At 48.7% G+C, this 18997-nt stretch overlaps 1 protein-coding gene, 1 long non-coding RNA gene and 1 other non-coding gene across 7 annotated transcripts in view; 1 reads left to right on the top strand and 2 right to left on the bottom strand.

The window, feature by feature from the left end:
- LARGE1 (LARGE xylosyl- and glucuronyltransferase 1) overlaps positions 1 to 18997 on the bottom strand; it is a 593475-nt gene that overhangs the window by 397557 nt on the left and 176921 nt on the right. The gene's annotated exons all lie outside the window — the stretch shown is intronic.
- LOC146403148 (U6 spliceosomal RNA) lies at positions 167 to 273 on the top strand. The gene has a single exon (XR_014804716.1). It is a non-coding gene; the product is annotated as a U6 spliceosomal RNA (small nuclear RNA).
- Positions 10136 to 16270, bottom strand: LOC146403147 (uncharacterized). The gene is made up of 2 exons (XR_014803138.1): positions 12195 to 16270; positions 10136 to 11906 (listed from the first exon to the last, which is right to left on the bottom strand). It is a non-coding gene; the product is annotated as an uncharacterized LOC146403147 (long non-coding RNA).

Genomic DNA, 18997 nt, shown 5'->3' with positions numbered 1-18997 from the left:
GCCCGAGACGCCCCTGGGTGCTCAGCACACACCTGCTGTCTGTCATCTGCTTCTTATTCGTATCAGACCTCATTCTCATCCATCTCAGGTCCTGGGCCCCATTCCCAAACACACACTAGCCCCAGGTATTTAGGGGACTAACAGGTCTTTATCAACCTCACTTCCTGGGCTCACTTTGGCAGCACATACACCAAAACTGGAATGATGTAGAGAAGGACAGCGTGGCCCCTGCGCAAGGATGACACACAAATTCGTGAAGCTTTCCATGTTTTCTGCAAACGATAATATTTAGAATGGATGGGCAATGAGTCCTACTGTGTCCAGTCTCTTGGGATAGAACATGATGGGCAATGATATGAAGACATGTGTGTGTGTGTGTTTATGTGTGTGTGTATGTGTGTGCGCGTGTATATGCATTGTGTATATGTGTAATTGTGTGTACATGTGTGTGCACATGTGTGTGCATGTGTACATGTGTATGTACATTGTGTGTGTGCATGTGTGTATACGTGTGTGCATGTGTGTATGTGTGTGCGTGTGTGTAAATGTGTATGTTTATATGTGTGTACAAGTGTGTGCGTGTGTACATGTGTGTGCGTGTATATGTGTTGTGTGTGTATAAATGTGTGTACGTGTGTGTACGTGTGTGCATTGTGTACGTGTGTATATATGTTGTGTATGTATACATGTGTGTGCATGTGTGTATATGTGTGTGTGTGAATGTGTATGTGTAAATGTGTATGTTTTTATATGTGTACACGTGTGTGTATGTGTGTATGACTGGCTCACTTTGCTGTCCAACAGAGATTGACAACACTAAGTCAACTACACTTGAATAAAAAAAACTATTAAAAAAATCAAAAACAAACAAAAAACCTCTCACTACCCTGAGCGGATGGTTATCTTACAATAATGACTGAATTCACTGTACGCTCACCAGCACCTTGTATTTGGCCCCAAGGATATCAAACCAAGTAAGACGATAAAGGCCTGCCCTAGGGGAACGGTCCCTTTGGGGGCACTGAGTCCTGGCACTGGATCACGTTCCCAATGTTTAGTAACAACAAATGTAACTGCCAATCTTCATTCCTACACACCCAGCTCTGTACTTAGTGCTCAGGGCCTTATTTAACTCCTTAACAACTGGATGAAGCAGCGGTGTGACAGCCTCATTGACAGCACCTCTTAAAGCACTAATTCTGCACAAAGCCCCCTAACAGAGGGACAGGTAAGGACCAGGAGCAAAAAGTGAGGTGGGGACAGCTTCAAGTTCAAGGGTAAGGGAGGTTGAGCTTGGACAGTGGCCTTTTTTTTTTTTTTTTCCAGGAAAAAAAGCAGAGAATGGGGCAAACATAAAGGCATAAAGACACCTGTCACGTTAGGGAAGAAGTGAGCAGAATGGTGTTTCTAGACGGGAGGGAGATGGGGCGGGCGTGCAAAGAGGAAGGATGTGGCCTGGGTCAGAATTCATATTCATGGACCACAGCCCGGAGAGCCAGCAAATTTATGGGGAACATCCACAGACTAACATGCCTTGTGCTGATACATAATATTACTGCTCTTCTGGGCCTTGGAGACAATTTGCCCCCTCCCTCAAAACACTGCCAACTGGAAGGAAAAGGGCATGAATAAAATTCAGCATAAGGCTCTCATCCAGGCATGGGGAGGCAGGGATGAGGTTGTTGGACTCCTCACAGTAAATACTTGTATTTCAGATAATCGAGTTTGGTTCTTAGCGCTAATGTCATTTTCTGCTAATTTAATGTCCTGGGAATCCCTCTGAGTAAGAAGATAGCTGGTGGAATGCAAATAGAGCCCAGTCTGGAAAAGAGAACCATGGTCCCCAACCCAGGGGTGCTCAAAGGCTGCAAGGAAAGCCAATCCCTCCCCATAGACGGAGTTCGAGCCTCCAAGGTGGGCTACGTGTGAGGGCTGCATGCTGAGCAGCAGCCTTCGTTGTGGAAGCAAACGGATCAGGCCCCCCTGCACTAGGCATGTGGCTGGCCGGCCAAGGAGGACTCCTGGTAGGAGGAGAGGTGGGCGGGACCTGAGGAGAGGGGACCCCGTGCATCTCGCCATCTCTGCTTCCAAAAGCCCTGCCCCCAGCTGCAGTGGAAGTCTTCCTGTTTACTCTGAACCAATCCCCACGTACGCCTGCTGTCCCAGCCAAATTATTTATAGCATCCTCTTTCATCCTTTGACGCATTCCAGTTTGGACAATAAATTACACAGCCTTCCTAGGTACAGGAGGGGATCAAGAAACCAAGGATAGGAGTTTCCTGGTGGCACAGTGGGTTAAGGATCCAGTATTGTCACTGCAGCGGCTTGGGTTGCTGCTGTGGCTTGGGTTCAACCCCTGGCTCAGGAACCTCCAAATGCTTCTCAGCCAGCAAAAAAAAAAGGAAAGAAACCAAGAACAGAATTTGGTTCCCTCTCTGCTCACCACGCCACCTCGACAAAGGCACTGATGCTCCTACCTCTGTTCCCTCATCTGCAAAATGGAACAACACTACACATCTGGCAAGTGTGTGAGGATCCATGAGATAATGTACATAATTTACTTGTGCCAGCACGGCGCCTGGCACGTAACAGAATCTCGAGGCATGATAAGCTATTATTGGCAGTCAGTTCACATAAGCAGGAAGAGCTTGGATGCTGAGCTTTGGGGAAAAGCTCCTTTCCATCCTAATTCTCTGAGTGATCCTCCAGCCTCCCTTCCTCCTGCCCCTGCCACCAGCATCCCGCATCCTCAGCTCACCCCTAATCACAGAAACAGAGCATAAAAAAGGCACCCGAGTGCTGGTGCACTTCTCTGAGGGCTGAAGAGGATTTCAGAATGCAAAAAGCCCACAGCTTCCAGCTGTGGTACTGTCCTGTTCTAATTTCCCCAGCAACAGCGAGGACAATGATGCTGGGAGTTTCCATCTGAGGGAACAAGTTCCCCTTTCCCCCATCTCCTGTCAATGGCCCTTCAATTACAGTGTGTGATGCTCGGATGCAGGAAGGCTGAGGGAGGGAGGCAGAGAAGCGGCTTCCTGAAATGCATTTGTAGAAGCAGATGACAGAGCTTCCCAGAAACACTGGAGCAGCCCCTGCGCTCATGGGGGGAGCAGGGGGAAGAAAGCAAGAGCAGGGGGAAAAAATGCAGCTCCTCCCTTGGCCTGATGAAGATTAATATCTCCTCCCTGATGAGATGAGGCAACTTAATCGCTTCTATTAATACAGACTCACTGAGGGCCAAAGACGGGGGCGTGGGAGGTGGGAGGGTCTCCCCCAGACGGTACAGAAGCAGAAAGGGACACCCTGAAGATAGCGTTTCTTCCAGGTTCAATGATTTTAACAGAAACCTGTCCGCTGAGGCACTGCTGAGACCTAAGGTCTCAGATGTACTTTGTGCTTGTCCTTCTGCGACCACTGGACCAATCTAGTTAAGCGGGCTGATCTCAAAGGCTGGATGATCCCATCAAAGAGACTGTCACTGCTCAGCAACCTCAAGACCCCAGGCGTGGACAGCTTAGGTATGGCCTTCCAACCTCACTCTCCCTGGACCACTCCAAATCAGCAGCCCAAGCACCTTCTTCATGAAGCTTTCCTGGAGGTTCCCCTGGACTCCCAGAGACAGGCATACATACTTCTCTTACAGTAATTACTGTGGACTGCCATCCCCCTAAAGAGATGGCTAGTCTTAACTTCCTGCTTGCTACCATCCTGTCATTTCCCTTACCGGTTCATCTCCTGCTTTATTCCAAGGACCCACGATCCTCAGGGAATGAGCACATGGAGAAATGTCAGGATCCGCTAAGATCAACGAGAGAACAATTTTTCTTAAGGGCAGGGACGATGACTCAATCTCATTTGGGTCTTTCCTAGACTCTAGTCCAGGATCAAACAGACGCTGGGTGCTCAATACATATCTGTACCATCATCTAACAGGAAAACTAAGGAAACAGGGAAAGTAAAGGCACCAACAATCAGCCGGCTGCACAGAGGAAACATCTACAAAAACAGAAACAGATCACGGCCAAGGAGAGCAGACTTGTGGTACCCAGGCGGGAGCGGGCAGGGAGTGGGATGGACAGGGAGTTTGGGGTTTTGGGATGCCAAGGGTTATATTTGGAATGGATGGGCAATGGGACCCTACTGCACAGCCCAGGGAACTGTCTGTGACGGGGTCACTTTGCTGTACAAGAGACAATCGAAGAAACACTGTAAATCAACTGTACTTTCATTTTTAAAAAGTGGAAAAAATGTGATGATACAAATCTTTAAAAAAGAGAAATGAAATGTAATTGTAACGTATACATGTAAGGATAACCTGACCCCCTTGCTGTACAGTGGGAAAATAAAAAAAAAATAAAAAAAATAAAAATAAATAAATAAAAAATAAAAAAGAGAAATGTACAAATACATCAGGGGCAATGCATTTACTGCAATCTTTCTCGAGATTAAACAAACTCTAAAAGGTGGTCATTTAAAAAAAAAAAAAAAAGCCACAGCAAAAGGCAGTATTTCCTCCTCTACCAACCCTCACTCACTGGGAGGGTCAATTTTCATCTCAAATGAGCCCAATACTCTGGGCTCCCTCAATCTCACAGCGTGTGACAACTGAGGGTGTGGGAAATGTGGACTCAGAATGGGAGAATTCCAGAAAGGCAGACCTTAGAAGGAAGAATGCTCAGCCTCGTGGTTCACAGGGTGAATTGGAACCTTTCTTTTTTTCTTTCTTTGTCTTTTTAGAGCTGCCCCGGTGGCATAAGGAGGTTCCCAGGCTAGGGGTAGAATTGGACTTGTAACCCCCAGCCTACACCACAGCCATAGCAACTTGGGAACCAAGCCACGTCTGCAACCTACACCACAGTTCACGGCAATGCTGGATCCTTAACCCACAGAGTGAGGCCAGGGATTGAACCTGTGTCCTCATGGATGCTAGTCAGATTCGTTTCTGCTGAGCCATGATGGGAACTCCCTGGAACCATTTGATTAATAAGATACATGAAAAACTTCAAGAAGGCCTAGTCTGGGATTCAAATGAGAGGACAGGCCATCACTAAATCGTGTCTGATGAATGTATTATCTGTCTTGTGTATAGAAGCATCAGCTTATGGGGACACTGAGTACACACACACACACACACACAGAATAAAGGTTGCACCTTCATAAGCACTGAGGCATCTTTGCCCTAGCCTATTTTTTTTTCTTTTCTCTTTTTTGGCTGTCCTGTGGCATATGGAGTTCCGGGGGATGCAGCTGCTTCCTGGAAGATCCTTTAACCCCCTGTGCCAGGCTGGAGATGGAATCTGTGCCCAGGTGCTGAGACGCAGCCAATCCCATTGAACCACAGTGGGAACTCCTGCCTCAGCTTTTAATGACAGGCACACCTTAGAGATATTGTGGGTTGGGTTCCAGACCACAATAAAGTGAGTCACCCAAATTTCGGCTTCTCAGTGGATATGAAAGTTACGTTTTATGCTAAATTAGTCTTGAGTGTGCAAAAAGCATTATGTCTAAAAAAAGCAGGTGAGATCAAAAACTTAAAAATCTTGTTGCTCAAAAATGCTAGCTATCATCTGAGCCTTCAGCAAGTTGTAATCATTTCATTCCATGCCAATGGCTACTGACTGATAGAGGGGTGCTTGCTAAAGGCTGGGGTGACCGTGGCAATTCCTTAAAATAAGACAATGCATCTGCCACGCTGACTTTCTTTCATGAAGGTCTGTCTGTAGCAGACAATGCTGTTTGATAGCTTTGTCAGGCCTCGTTCTAAATTGCAATCAATCCTCTCAAACCCTGCTGCTTTATCAATTTCTTTAATATTCCAAATCCTCTGGTGTCATTTCAACAGCTGATAAAGTTCATCTTACATGAGTAGGGTTTGAGGCACCCCAAAACAATTACACTGGGGACATCAGGATCACAGGTCAGAGATGACCGTCACAAATATAATAATAATGAAAAGTTTGAAATACTGTAAGAATTACCAAAATGTGACACAGAGTGAGAAAATGTTGTTGGAGAACAGTGGGAATAGATTTGATATAGGGTTGTCACAAACCTTCAATGTGTAAAAAAAAAAAAAAACAAAAAACAAAAAAAGGATTATTTACGAAGCATGATAAAGCTAAGTACAATAAAATGAAGTGTGCCTATAGTCTTGACAACATGATGGCTCATCTCTTCCAAAAAAAAAAAAAAAAATAGTTGCTATATCACACAATGATATGACGCCCTTGGGTAAGTGGAAAAAGACAAATTAAACAGAGAGAACAGACTTGTGGTTGCCAAGAAGAAGGGAGAGGGAGGGGGAGGGACTGGGAGTTTGGGGTTAGGAGATGCAAACTACTGCATCTGGAATGGATAAGCAATGAGATTCTGCTGTATAGCACTGGGAACTTTGATCACTTTTTTTTTTCTTTTGTCTTTTTAGGGCAACATATGGAGGTTCCCAGGCTAGGGGTGCAATCAGAGCTGTAGCCGCCAGCCTATGCCACAGCAACACAGGATCCGAGGTGCGTCTTCAACCTACACCACAGCTCAAGGCAACGCTGGATCCTCAACCACTGAGCGAGGCCAGGGACTGAACCCACATCCTCATGGATGCTAGTCAGGCTCATCAACTGCTGACTCATGACAGGAATTCCTGTCCGATCACTTGTGATGGAACATGATGGAGGATAATGTGAAAAAAAGAATGTATATGGATGAATGGCTGGGTCACTTTGCTGTGCAGCAGAAATTTATAGAACATTGCAAATCAAATATAATAAAAAATTTTAACTAATTAATTAAAAACAAGAAAAAGACAAATTAAGAAAATCACTCCTGGAGTTTCCCTTGTGGCTCAGCAGGTTAAGAACCTAACAGCATCTCTCTGAGGATTTGGGTTTGATCCCTGGCCTCTTTTGGTGGGTTAAGAATCTGGAACTGCTGTAGGTTTGCGGCTGCAGCTCTGATTCAAACCTCTACTCCTGGGACTTTCTTTTGCCACAGGTGAGGCCATAAAAAGGAAAAAGGAGAAGGAGTTCCCACTGTGATGTATTAGGATCTGTGGCATCTGTGGAGTGCTGGGTTTGATCCAGGGTGGGTGAGGATCCAACTGCAGCTGGGATCTGATCCCTGGCCCAGGAACTCCATGTGTCTCAGGGAAGCCAAAAAAAAAAAAAAAAATCACTCCTACTGTGGACAATGCATAGTAGGGGATTTCAAGAGACCCAATGCCAATTTGTCACAGAATGTAAATACTACAGAAAACCCAGCAACTCAAGATCAACTATTAGTCACCAGGGGTTGGCTGCAAGCACCTCCAGGGGAACTGAGACTTTCCTATATGCTCAAGTGTATGTGAGCCAAGAGCAGAAATGCTGAGCCAGCAATTACACCCAACCCCGCTGGGCTGGGAGGCCTGAGAGCAGCAGGATTCTGGCTGAAGAGCCAACACATCCCTAGAACTGTACTTTCTCACTAAGCCAAAGGCAGGGGCAGGGGTGGGGTGGGAGTGGGAGAGGTAGACCCCGCATCATGGACCCTGAGTGAGGCTGCCGCAGCCAGTGCACCTGGAAAGAGCAGCAGCTGCAAGGGAGAAAAAGGCCCTGCCACAACCTTGCCAAAAACTCAACCCTCCCAAGACCCCAGGCCAGAAGGAGGGTGTGCGCAGAGGACAAGAATCTGAGCCTGGATCCTGATTCAGACGGAGCCAGATGATCCCTCAGGCTCTCCAGATGGAGCCTCTGCTCAGGATAAAGAACAATTCCTGGGCCCAGAGTCCCAGCAGAACCAGCTTCAGCTTTTAACACCCACCAGTGAGAAACCCTCAGTGGCTCAGTCTGCCCTTGAGCTGGGGATGCCCATGGGTCCTCTCTGCCTGCGGAGACTTCAGCTTAGTAATGCAAAGCATGGTCCCTGGGGCCGGATGGCAGGCTCCTGAGTCTGAGCCCAAGCACAGTGACCTTGGGCAAGTAATTTCTCCTTTCTGGACCTCAGCGGGTGTAGTAATAACAGGACCCGCTTCACAGGGTGGTTGTGAGGACGGAATGAATTAATCTGTGTAAATCGCAGAGCAGCGCCCGGCACAGAGTAAGTGTTCAATAAAATCGTGGTTATTGTTATCACAGATGATGGTGTTTTTTCCCATCCCTTTGCCTTAAAGAAGGCTGACAGCTGCGGAACAACCCCGGTGCTTCTAGCACCATGTCTGCAAGCCTCCTCTCACGGATTAGCTCCTTTCTATCACAACTACTCCCTAAAGAGGGATGCGGAGTGCAGGGTCAGAAAGGCCAAGGGTGGATGCGAGGCCACCCAGCTAGTGAGCAGCAGAATCGCACTTGGTACCCATGCACTTCCTACCCTGGCGCACCGTGAGGCCACCATCGGATAAAGCCGGGGCTGGCACTCTCACTTGACCTTAACCACACTTCCACGAGAACAACTACAGCACAGGGCTGCTTTCACCCTGGAAATGAAAAAGGCACCCCAATCTTTCTTTCCATAGGACATTTTTTTTTCTAAGAAAGATTGTTGACCCTAGCACCCAGAACACTCTTTTTTTCTTCGTAGGAAAGATGGTTGACACTAGGGTCCTAGCTCACCGCCCTGCTGGGTGTCACTGGTTGCCGGGTCCCAACACCCAGATGCAAGCAGGGTGGAGGTGCTGACTGTCAGATCTTTATCCTGCTATCTCTATGTCCCAAGGCAGCCAATGACCACCTGCCCCACACCTGCTCTTGCTTCAGCTCCTCCACCCAGCACCCACTTACTCCTGTCCAAACCTGGGCATCAGCTTTGATCTTTCTGTCTCTCCCCTTCACACCCCAAAACAGCCCCAAGACCAGGCGGTTCAATCTCCAACTCCTACCTCCAAATTGTCACCTCTCTGCCTTAGGCCACCTCACCACTTACCTGGTGACCCCATCAGCCACGTGGCTGGAGGCTCAGCCCAAATTCTTATGCCCCTTCGCTCATTCTCTACACAGACACCAGACTGATTGTTTGGAAATGTACGCCTGGTATGTTTGGCTCCACATGGCCCCAAAAGTGATCCACTTATTAATCCCTGATCCGATGCCTACGTTGCCTCAAAGGATTTTGCAGATGTGATTAAAGAAGGACCTTGAAATGCGAAGGTTACCCTAATTATCCAAGTGGATACAACCTAATCACAAAGATCCTTAAAAGAGGGAGGCAGGAGGGTCAGAGAGATGCGATGATGGAAGCAGAGGAAGGACGAAATGATGTGATTGCCGGCTTTGAAGACAGAGGAAGGGGCCAACGGGAAGGCAGGTGCCTCTACCACCTGGTAAAGGCAAAGAAAACAGCTCTCCTCCCTCGAGCTGATCAAATGAGATGTCAGCCCAGTGAGACTGATTTTATACTTCTGTCCTCTCAAAGTCTAGGAATGAATCTGCATTGTTTCAACAAATCTGATTGCAAAGGTGTGTTACAGACGTCACAGGAAACTCAGAGACAGCCGTGCAGTCAGCCTAGACGTAGGCAGACACTCCGTGGACTTTCACCGTCCAAACTCCTTTCAGTGGCCTGTCCACGGGGTATCTGCCTACGTTCTCAACCTTATCTCAGACCCCATATCCTCTGGTTCAATCACCCCTGCCTTGTTGGCTTCCATCAGCTTTTCCCAGACACACCCCATCCTTCCAGCCTCTGAACCATCATAATTATACATCAGGTCTCAGTTCAGACGTCTCTTCAAAGTCCTTCCTGACCACAATATCCAAAATGGCACATGCAGGCGTCATTCTCTCATTTGTTTTTTTTTGTTTTTGTTTTTGTTTTTTTTTTTCGTCTTTTTGCTATTTCTTTGGGCCGCTCCCGTGGTATACGGAGGTTCCCAGGCTAGGGGTCGAATCGGAGCTGTAGCCACCGGCCTACGCCAGAGCCACAGCAACGCGGGATCCGAGCCGCGTCTGCAACCTACACCACAGCTCACGGCAACGCCGGATCATTAACCCACTGAGCAAGGGCAGGGACCGAACCCGCAACCTCATGGTTCCTAATTGGATTCGTTAACCACTGCGCCATGACCGGAACTCCCATTCTCTCATTTGTTAACTCATAAGCCCCATAAGGCTCGGAGTCTTTGCAAGAGTACCCAAGTGTGCCTGGGACCAAGCTGATCCACAGTGAATTTTTCTTGAGTGAATGAACAAGTGGCTAAGAGTATGGAAGCAAAGCACGAATGCAGACTCTGGTTCTAAATGCCTGGCCAAAGTGGATGGATTGCACAGGAAAGAGGAATCACCAAGAGTGGGGAGAAAAAGGCTTTGGGAAGGGTCCAGGGAGGGCTTGCACCTGGGCAGGAGCTGGGAAAGCAAAGACAGGAGCTCAGGCTCCGAAGCTGCTCTCCGAAGGAGGCAATGGGACGTGCGATAAATTCATCTCCTATGGGGCTAAGTGCCTCCACCTTCTACCTGGCAGACTTCAGCTATATTCAGATGGAGGACGCATTTCATCTTTCGACGTTTATCCTAGATCCCTGTGTGGACCCAAAATAGCTTATTTCCAAATGCTTCCCCTATTTCCAGAAAATGGAAATGGCCTCAGTAGGGGAGCCCTGGAAACTGATGGGCTGCAAAGGAAATTCTACGTGTCCTTTGTCAAGCCAGCTCACCTTTAGACATTTCATGGTTTTCTTCTTCACAGACTATGCCATCCAATCGCCACAACGAGTCTTAGGGGAGAGGTCAGGGCAAACAGCATACGACCCCCATCTTACGGACGAGCCAACAGAGGTCTTGACGTGCCACATGGCTATGGAGTGATGAAGTCCACTCTAGGCACAATGACATGAATGACCGGGCAATAAATTCAGCTTCTCTGCGTCCTCATTTTCTCTCGGAGGAAGATGATGCCAGCCTCGCTTGACTCGAGGCTAGTTGCCGATCCAATGAGAAAGGGAGCCCCTGCTACTTACGAGCCGAGTGACCCCCAGCCATCCACTTGACTGCTCTCTGTTTTCATTTTGTGCTTTTTCCATTATGCTGGCAACGAGTCGAGTCCAACTGCATGCAAATGAAGCCTCTGCTGTATATTTATTGGCCCACAGCCACGTGCCAAGAGATTTTCTTATGCCATATTTTATTTGCAATTACGGATCTGAAGTTTATCGATAAATGACCTCATCAAAAATAACTGTAATAAAATGAGGAGCTGGGATTTACTGAGAGCCCAAGACATATCAGTTGCCTCCCTACACCATCACATTCAGACTTTCAAATAAATCTGTGTGGAAGGTATCATTCCTATTTATTTCACATGAGAAAGTGGAGGCTTCGGAGGCTGCAGAAAAGAGAAGCATCCGTGGTCACACAGCTGCTCCGTGGCACTGACCACTCTCAAGCCTAGAACTTTCTGGCTGCCAAGTCATGCCCCACGCCCCCCAACTCCGACTTGCTGTCCTCACTCCTGGGAGCGAAGGCTGATATGCAATGGCCACACTTAGTGTACACAGGCCCCCTTCCCATTTCCCTCCTGCCCAGACTTTTCATTCCTCTTTGTCTAAGTATCTTAATTCTGTTCCCACGTGACTGGTCCAGCACAGAGAACATGCCCCCACAGGCTACAGATCAGCATGGAAAGGAGAGAGGCAAAGGCAGCAGGAAGAGAAGGCTCTCAGCACCCGTGGTTGACAGCAAGTGCTCTGAGGCGTTCCCACTGTGATGTACCGGGACCAGCAGCATCTCTGCAGCACCAGGACGAGATCCGATCCCCGGCCTGGCACAGTGGGTTAAAGGATCGGGCCTTGCCACAGCTGCAGTATAGGTCGCAAGTACCCAAGTTTGGCGTGGGATCTGATCCCTGGCCTGGGTCCTCCACATGCTGCCATGGGGCAACGTAAAAAAAAAAAAAAAAAACCTGGTGGGGGCTCTGGGGCCAGGTTCTTGACATCTGCCCTTGACCTATCAAAGGGGGATGATGGGGAGTTCCCGTCGTGGCGCAGTGGTTAACGAATCCGACTAGGAACCATGAGGTGGCGGGTTCGGTCCCTGCCCTTGCTCAGTGGGTTAACGATCCGGCGTTGCCGTGAGCTGTGGTGTAGGTTGCAGACGCGGCTCGGATCCCGCGTTGCTGTGGCTCTGGCGTAGGCTGGTGGCTACAGCTCCGATTCAACCCCTAGCCTGGGAACCTCCATATGCCGCGGGAGCGGCCCAAGAAATAGCAACAACAACAACAAAAACACAAAAGACCAAAAAAAAAAGGGGGGGGGGATGATGGATGGTGTACCCCAAAGGGGGGCGGAGAAGAGGCCATACAGCAAACACTGGCCAGGGTTACCTTCTGTTCTCCTACAGGAAGGATGGAGGAAGGAACTGGCTCACAGCCCCGAGGAGACCAGCGATGTCACCTGGGAACAGAACAAGTGAAGAAGCAGAGAAAACAGGCAACGCCAGGCTCGCTTTCTGATGACTACCTGTCACTGAAGCATCTGGAAAGCAAGGCAGAGGCTGTCTGGGGCAGAGGGCTGGACCAGAGGGAAAAGCAGACTTGTTTCTGCTCAGAGAGCCATCTGAGCAGGACTCCCTGTTAAGAGAGACTGGTGAGAGAGAAATAGAAAAATTCTGTAAATATCCACTCCCAGAGATGCAGACGTATCTGCCCCTTCAGGCCACACACATCAGAGTGTTTCTCCAAACTGACATTAAGCCTTGAGTGGTCACTCCCCAGACCTGTCCCACCACTGTCACCCCAGAACGGGCCTCACGGGTGCCATGCCTCTCTGGGCACAATGGTGTGCCTACTTTCATTTTTGGACTGCTGACGTGAAGCCTTCTGGAACCCAAATGGGTCCAAATCTCTCTGGAGTGAGCCAGGCATAGATAGCATAATTCACAGGCATGGTGGCCGCTAGGAAGGGAGGCAGGGGCGCCGTTACCTCTGCTGCTCAGAACGGGCGGACCCTTCTCTGCTCCTGAAGACGGGATCCAACCAGCAACAGGGCAGAGGAAACGGGGGCTAAGCCCAGGAGGCAAGCATGGAAACCCACGGTTTGAAAAGAAAGGTTAGGGGGTTCCCGTTGTGGTTCAGTGGGTAACGAACCCAACTAGTATCCATGAGGATGAGGGTTCCAGCTCTGACCTCACTCCATGGGTTAAAGATCCGGTGTTGCCGTGAGCTGTGGGATAGGCCAGCAGCTGCGGCTCCAATTTGACCCCTAGCCTGGGAACTTCCATATGCCACAGGTGTAGGCCCCCCAAAAAGCAAAGAAAGGTTCACACAACCAAGTTCATTACTGAACTTTTTCTGTGACTCATTCCTCTGTAAAATGAACATCAATATCTCTCTTACAGGGCGGTTTCTAAGGATCAAATAAGCTATTACAAGTCAAGAATCGAAGTGCTCCATAAAGAGTCACTAATACTATCCTATTTTGGCCCTTCGGCACCTATCAAGCATCTACTTTATTGCAGGTATTCTAGTGCCAAGGATTAAAGATTTGGAGATGCCCAAGATATGGTGAGGTCTCATCATCTGAAGGACACAGAAATCAGAATAAGTACAAATGAATAATATACTATATATATATACCGCATAGAAGTCTACATGGCAACTCTGCAAAGAGGGTAAATTATGTAAGCTAAGTGTCATTCAACCCAAGGGATTAACAGACGCACAAACACTAATGTGGTGGAGGACAGTCACATTGCCCTCAGGAACTCGGTGTGAAAACTACAATGTAAATATCAAAGGAGATAAAGGATACAGCAAAGCTGCCACAGAGGACAGCCAGCAGTGCTGTCATCACCAACCTGCTTTAACCTTATTAGCAAATCCGAGGCCAGGCGCTGAGCTCAGCCACCCAGAGGCTTCCCTTGACCCAGGCCAAACATGCCAAACTGCCAGAAGGTAAGGTGCACCTGAGACACCTGCTAAGAAGGCAGACACCGGGTCAGCACTTCCCCCCCCAGCAGACTCCCATATAGTAGACCCGGGCCAACCGTGGCACTGTATTTTCCTAAATGCCAGGGGTGGGGGCTGAGCTACTGTAGGTGCAACAGATGCCCAGGTGATTCTCATCCGTGGAAGCAGAGAGCCAGGGGACCTCCTCACGGGCTGGAGGAGGAAGCGCTCGGGGTCCTCTTAGGTCACCAGCCAAAGGCAAGTCCAGATCGCAAGGAACAGGCCTCCCAAGGAGGAGACAGGATAAGGAAAGAGAAGTTGGAACACAGGTTCCAAGACCCTACCCCCAAGGCCCTGTCTTTCTGGGCTTGGGCCACCACGCTCCCTCCCCTCTGGCCACCCTGACTGCTCCCCACTCTCCTGGCAGAGGCACAAGCCCTCTCCACTTCCTGCCATTCCCTGGGCCTGAGATGCTCTGCCCAGTTCTTTTTAAACGTCACGTGACAGCGCCACCCAGACCGTCCTATCAGAAGCACCTCCCCTCCCCATTCCTCACCCAAGAGCATCTCCAGCTGCCACCTGTACCATCATCTCTCCCGTCTTCTGTCTCTAGGGATCATGTACCATGACTCAGAGAGTATGACTCTGTCAGCTCATCATCTCTCTTCCTGCACTAGCAAGTGAGCTCATGAGAAGAGCAGACAAGCTTGTGCAATTCACAGCTCTGTCCCCAAGGTCCCAGAACAGTGCCTGACAGTCTTTGCTAAAGGAGTGAATGAACCTCTTGGATGGTCTACCTAAGGGCTCTGAAATGGAGCCCCTCCCTCCCGTACGGGTGTGGGAGGATTATTTAAATGTACACGGGGGAGCTCGGGTTCACCACCACCGTGGTATCTAATTGTACCCAATTTTTCTTTCTTTTTTTTTTTTTTTTGGCCATGCCCTTGGCATGTGGCAGTTCCCAGACCAGGGATCGAACCCAAGCCATAGCAGTGACCTGAGCCACTGCAGTGACAACCCTGGATCCTTAACCTGCTGTGCCACAAGAGAACTCTGCTACTCAACTGTAATCACTACCTATGGGTGCAATGGAAAACTTCCTTCTGGGATGTTACTGCAGGCTTCAGTACCCACTACAGGCTCTGTGCCAACAAGAGAATTCATGATGGGCAGGAGATGGGGCACGAATGACAAATATCCACCCCCAGAGGTCCCACCCTAGAGAAGGGACCTTGCATTGTCGCGGTTCTTCCAAACAGTGCAATCTTAACCACTCAGCTCTGCTGGTGCTTCAAAGAGCACAGTCAGCAGATAAAACACGGCTGTACACAAAGTGACTATAAATCTACCCTCTCCTAAGCACAATGAACTGCTTTTCATCTGCACAAAACCCCTATTAAATAGGAAGCAGCACCTCCAGCTTCGGAGGCGACCATATGGGTTCAGAGAGGTTAAGAGATTCAGCTGAGGACACACAGCGTTCAAGGAGCACTTGGGAATTCCTATCAGGTGTGCAGACTCAGCCATAACCCCATGAGACACATCTTCAGCTAGAGAAGTGATTCCACGTTGCCTCAGGGGATGGTCCTTTCCTCTTTGTGATTCGTTCAATGGCCTCACAACACATCATCTGTGTGAGATAATTTGCTCCAAATGTAGCTGCCGGGTCCCCCACTGCAGGTGCCTGTATGATCACAGTTACAGTATGTCTCAGGGTCTCCTCACCTCCTCCCTCTGAACTCCCTGCTTTCTAACTGCAAATGTCTGCAGATAGAGATGGGCAGAAACACACATGTGGGACATTCACCTTTTGCCTTTGCTGAAAATATTCATGAAGATGTTACTCTCTGGCTGTGAATCCAGCGGTGACACACACCACTTGGATGGTGGTTTCAATGATACATGGCGGAGGCTGTGAACGTGGCTCATTTGGTCACCTGCTCTGGACCCAGGCAGCCTCCGTGAGCCCCGTGTAGACCAGGCAGGTGACCGCTTGCATCTTTCCCAGGATGACCTTCCCACATCCTAGGAACATGCGAGAGGACGCCCACGAACATGTGTTGCCAGCAGGTAACACGCACTTGATTCAGCCTGTGCTGACTCCACGCTTCCCTCCTCATGGAGGAGAAACTGACCAGCAGCGATCTCAAGCAACTTGTCGTATCGTCACTCTGATTGAAAAAGCGTCCCGTGTCATTGAGGGACACATCCATCCCACCATGGGCCCCTGCCATCGATAAAGCCCTTGTGTCGTTTTCAAGGGCTTGACCTGCTTCGGTTGTAGCCTGCCTGGATGAGTCCTACCATCCACTCCTGCACTTCCTTGTATGAGTCCAGGGCAGAAACAAAATGCAAATTGCATTAAAGGTCTAATCAACTTTTCCTGCTCATTATGGGCTTATGATAATCCTGCCAACCACGGAACATGGTCTGCCTGCTCGCCCAAGACGGCCCCTGTTCCCGTGTCTTGTCCTTGACTTGATCAGGCTGATTTTAAAATATCACCTGCCAGTTGTTTTGAAGTCTGCACATTGCAGGCTTAAGGCTTAGGACAGGCTTAAGGCAACAAACAGTTTGCAGGGCCTTTACAGGCAAGGCTGGGGTTCCAAGGCCGGCTCCCTTCCTCACTGGCTGGGAGACCTAGAGCATCGAGCTGAGCACCCCGAGCCTATTTCCTCATCTATAACGTGGGACACGTGTGAAATTGTTTGGAGGAATAAATGAGATAACCGGTGTAAAATCCCCAGCCCAGCACATGGCAAACAGTAATAAGCCAAAAAGTTCAAAGGGAACCTGAGCCAGACAGGGGTCAGCAAGCAACAGAAGCAAAGACCCAGGGCTCTTTCTGTGCAATTTGGCTCTGATCGCGGCATGACTCAGGGACAACTAGGGAGGCTGGGGACCGTGACGAACTGGGGCAGTCATGCACTATGCGAAGGAACAGCTACTACTCCGCTCCAGCCAGTGGCTATGCTATCATGAAATGAGGGTCCGGTTTGCTTGATCTTTTCGTTTTATTAAGGAAAGCCAGGAATCAGGATTTTTCTGTGCAACGTCCAAACTTTTAACTGCTAATAACACATTCAAAAATGGCAAAAGCAGAGTTCCCATTGTGGCTCAGCAGTAACGAACACGACTACTATCTATGAGGTCGTGGGTTCAATCCCTGGCCCCCGCCTAGTGCGTTGAGGACCCAGCATTGCTGTGAGCTGTAGTGTAGGTCACAGATGCGGCTCCAATCCCACATTGCTGTGGCTGTGGCACAGGCCAGCAGCTGAAGCTCTGATTCGACCTCTCGCCTGGGAATCCCATATGCCGCAGGTGTGGCCCTACGAAGCAAAAAGAGGTAAAAGCAGTTGGCAGGCCAAACTCAACTACGGGCCAGATGCAGTCAATTTCTGATGAACAAGAGAGAACCGGAAGCTATCACTACTGCTTCCATTACAGTTACAATTCAAATAGGACACAGCCTTTTCGTGGCTTCCCATCTCCTGCAATGCAATCAAGTTTTCTTTCTTTTCCAGGCACCAGGGCTTTATGGAGATGCATGTTCATTCACTGACTAACGATGACGATGACGCGAGCATTTCTCCAGTGTGGTCTGGTGTCCGTGTTAAGAAATAACATTGTTTCGATATTAACCAGGGCTCTGTCATTGCCAGACTTCTGGTAGGAATACTGGTCTTGTTTAAATGGATGAAAAGACGCTTTCGGAGTTAAGGTTTTATGAGCAAATTTCAGATCTCGAAGTCAGAGCTGTGATCAGACCCTCTCTGGGAACATACGTGTCCGAACGATAAGGTAGGTTACAAAGGAAAAAGGCAAATGTGGTTACCCAGAAGTGTTAAACATCTATCCCCAAAGAAAAGTTCCACGCTTAAAAAGCATTTGAGTTTTGAAGTTCAACCACGACAGAGATTCATCCATCCCAAAGGTTCATAAAAATCCCTCTCCCCCTGCAAAGAATGCAAAACCCGCACGATCTCTTCAAATCAAGCCCTGCATAGGTTTAAAAAAAAAAACAAAAAACAAAAAAACACACACAGGAAAATAAATCATAAATTAAAAACTGGATGAATCGGCAGAGTAAACACACCTGTGTAATTACACTGGGCAAAAGTAAATTAAATTACTGCCAGCACCCCAACGTCTTCCTTCTGTCGTCTCCTGGTCTTGTCTCCACCCCTAGTTTACCCCGATCATTGAAATCATACAGTATTTTGCTATGTGTGTCTGTCTTCTTTTGCACAACATTGTCTGCGAGTAGATCTTCCCGGCTCTGTAGGATGTCACTATAGAAATATGCCGCTATTACTGTGTCCTGTCACGGCATTCAGGCATTTCACCCACACCCAGGTAAACATTCTCTTACACACCTTCTGTACCAATGCACACACATTTCTCTTTGGTAGATGGCTGGGGCTAGAACTGATTGGTTTATTCATTCATGTATTTGCTTTTTAGGGCCACATCTGGAGCATATGGAGGTTCCCAGGCTAGGGGTCGAATCGGAGCTACAGCTACCAGCCGGCACCACAGCCATAGCAACGTGGCATCTGAGCCTCATCTGCCAGCTACACCACAGCTCACAGCGACGCCAGTTCCTTAACCCACTGAGGGAGGCCAGGGATCAAACCCTCATTCTCATGGATCCTAGCTGGGTTCATTAACCACTGAGCCATGAAGGGAACTCCTAGAACCGATAGGTTGAAGGGTTAACACCGAAGAGTAATTCCAGTAGTCACACAAATGGCTCTCACTGCCTTAAAATGAATAGACCTACTCAACCATTAACAGGTCTCTCTGAATGAAATCCCCCTGCCTTGGTTAAACCGGTATCTGAACTTTTAAAATAGATGCAATCGCTTTTAAGACTCGAACTCCCCAAAGCAGATGTTCTGGGCCTTCTCGTTTCAGAAAGACTTAACCTGTCATGGTGACTGATGAGGGATTGAGGACAGACAAAGTATGACAGCCTGAAATTGTTTGAAATGTGTCTGCATCCAATGCCGTCTTCATGAGCAGGAAGCCCTGACTGATACTCATGTATCCAATTAAAAGGACAGAATCCCAAACTCCTGGAGCAGGACAAGATGCCTGTATGAGAAAGCAGACGGTACCACACTCCCCTGCTTTGTCTGTAAAGAACGGT

The sequence above is a fragment of the Sus scrofa genome, chromosome 5 (assembly GCF_054392235.1).
Source record: "Sus scrofa isolate SSC_HxYL_T2T_F1_AM1 chromosome 5, Sscrofa_HxYL_maternal_Yorkshire_Landrace_v2.0, whole genome shotgun sequence".
In the NCBI taxonomy this organism is placed as follows: Eukaryota; Metazoa; Chordata; class Mammalia; order Artiodactyla; family Suidae; genus Sus; species Sus scrofa.
Note: the sequence above shows the minus strand (reverse complement) of the source record. Positions and strands in the feature narration are given on the sequence as shown.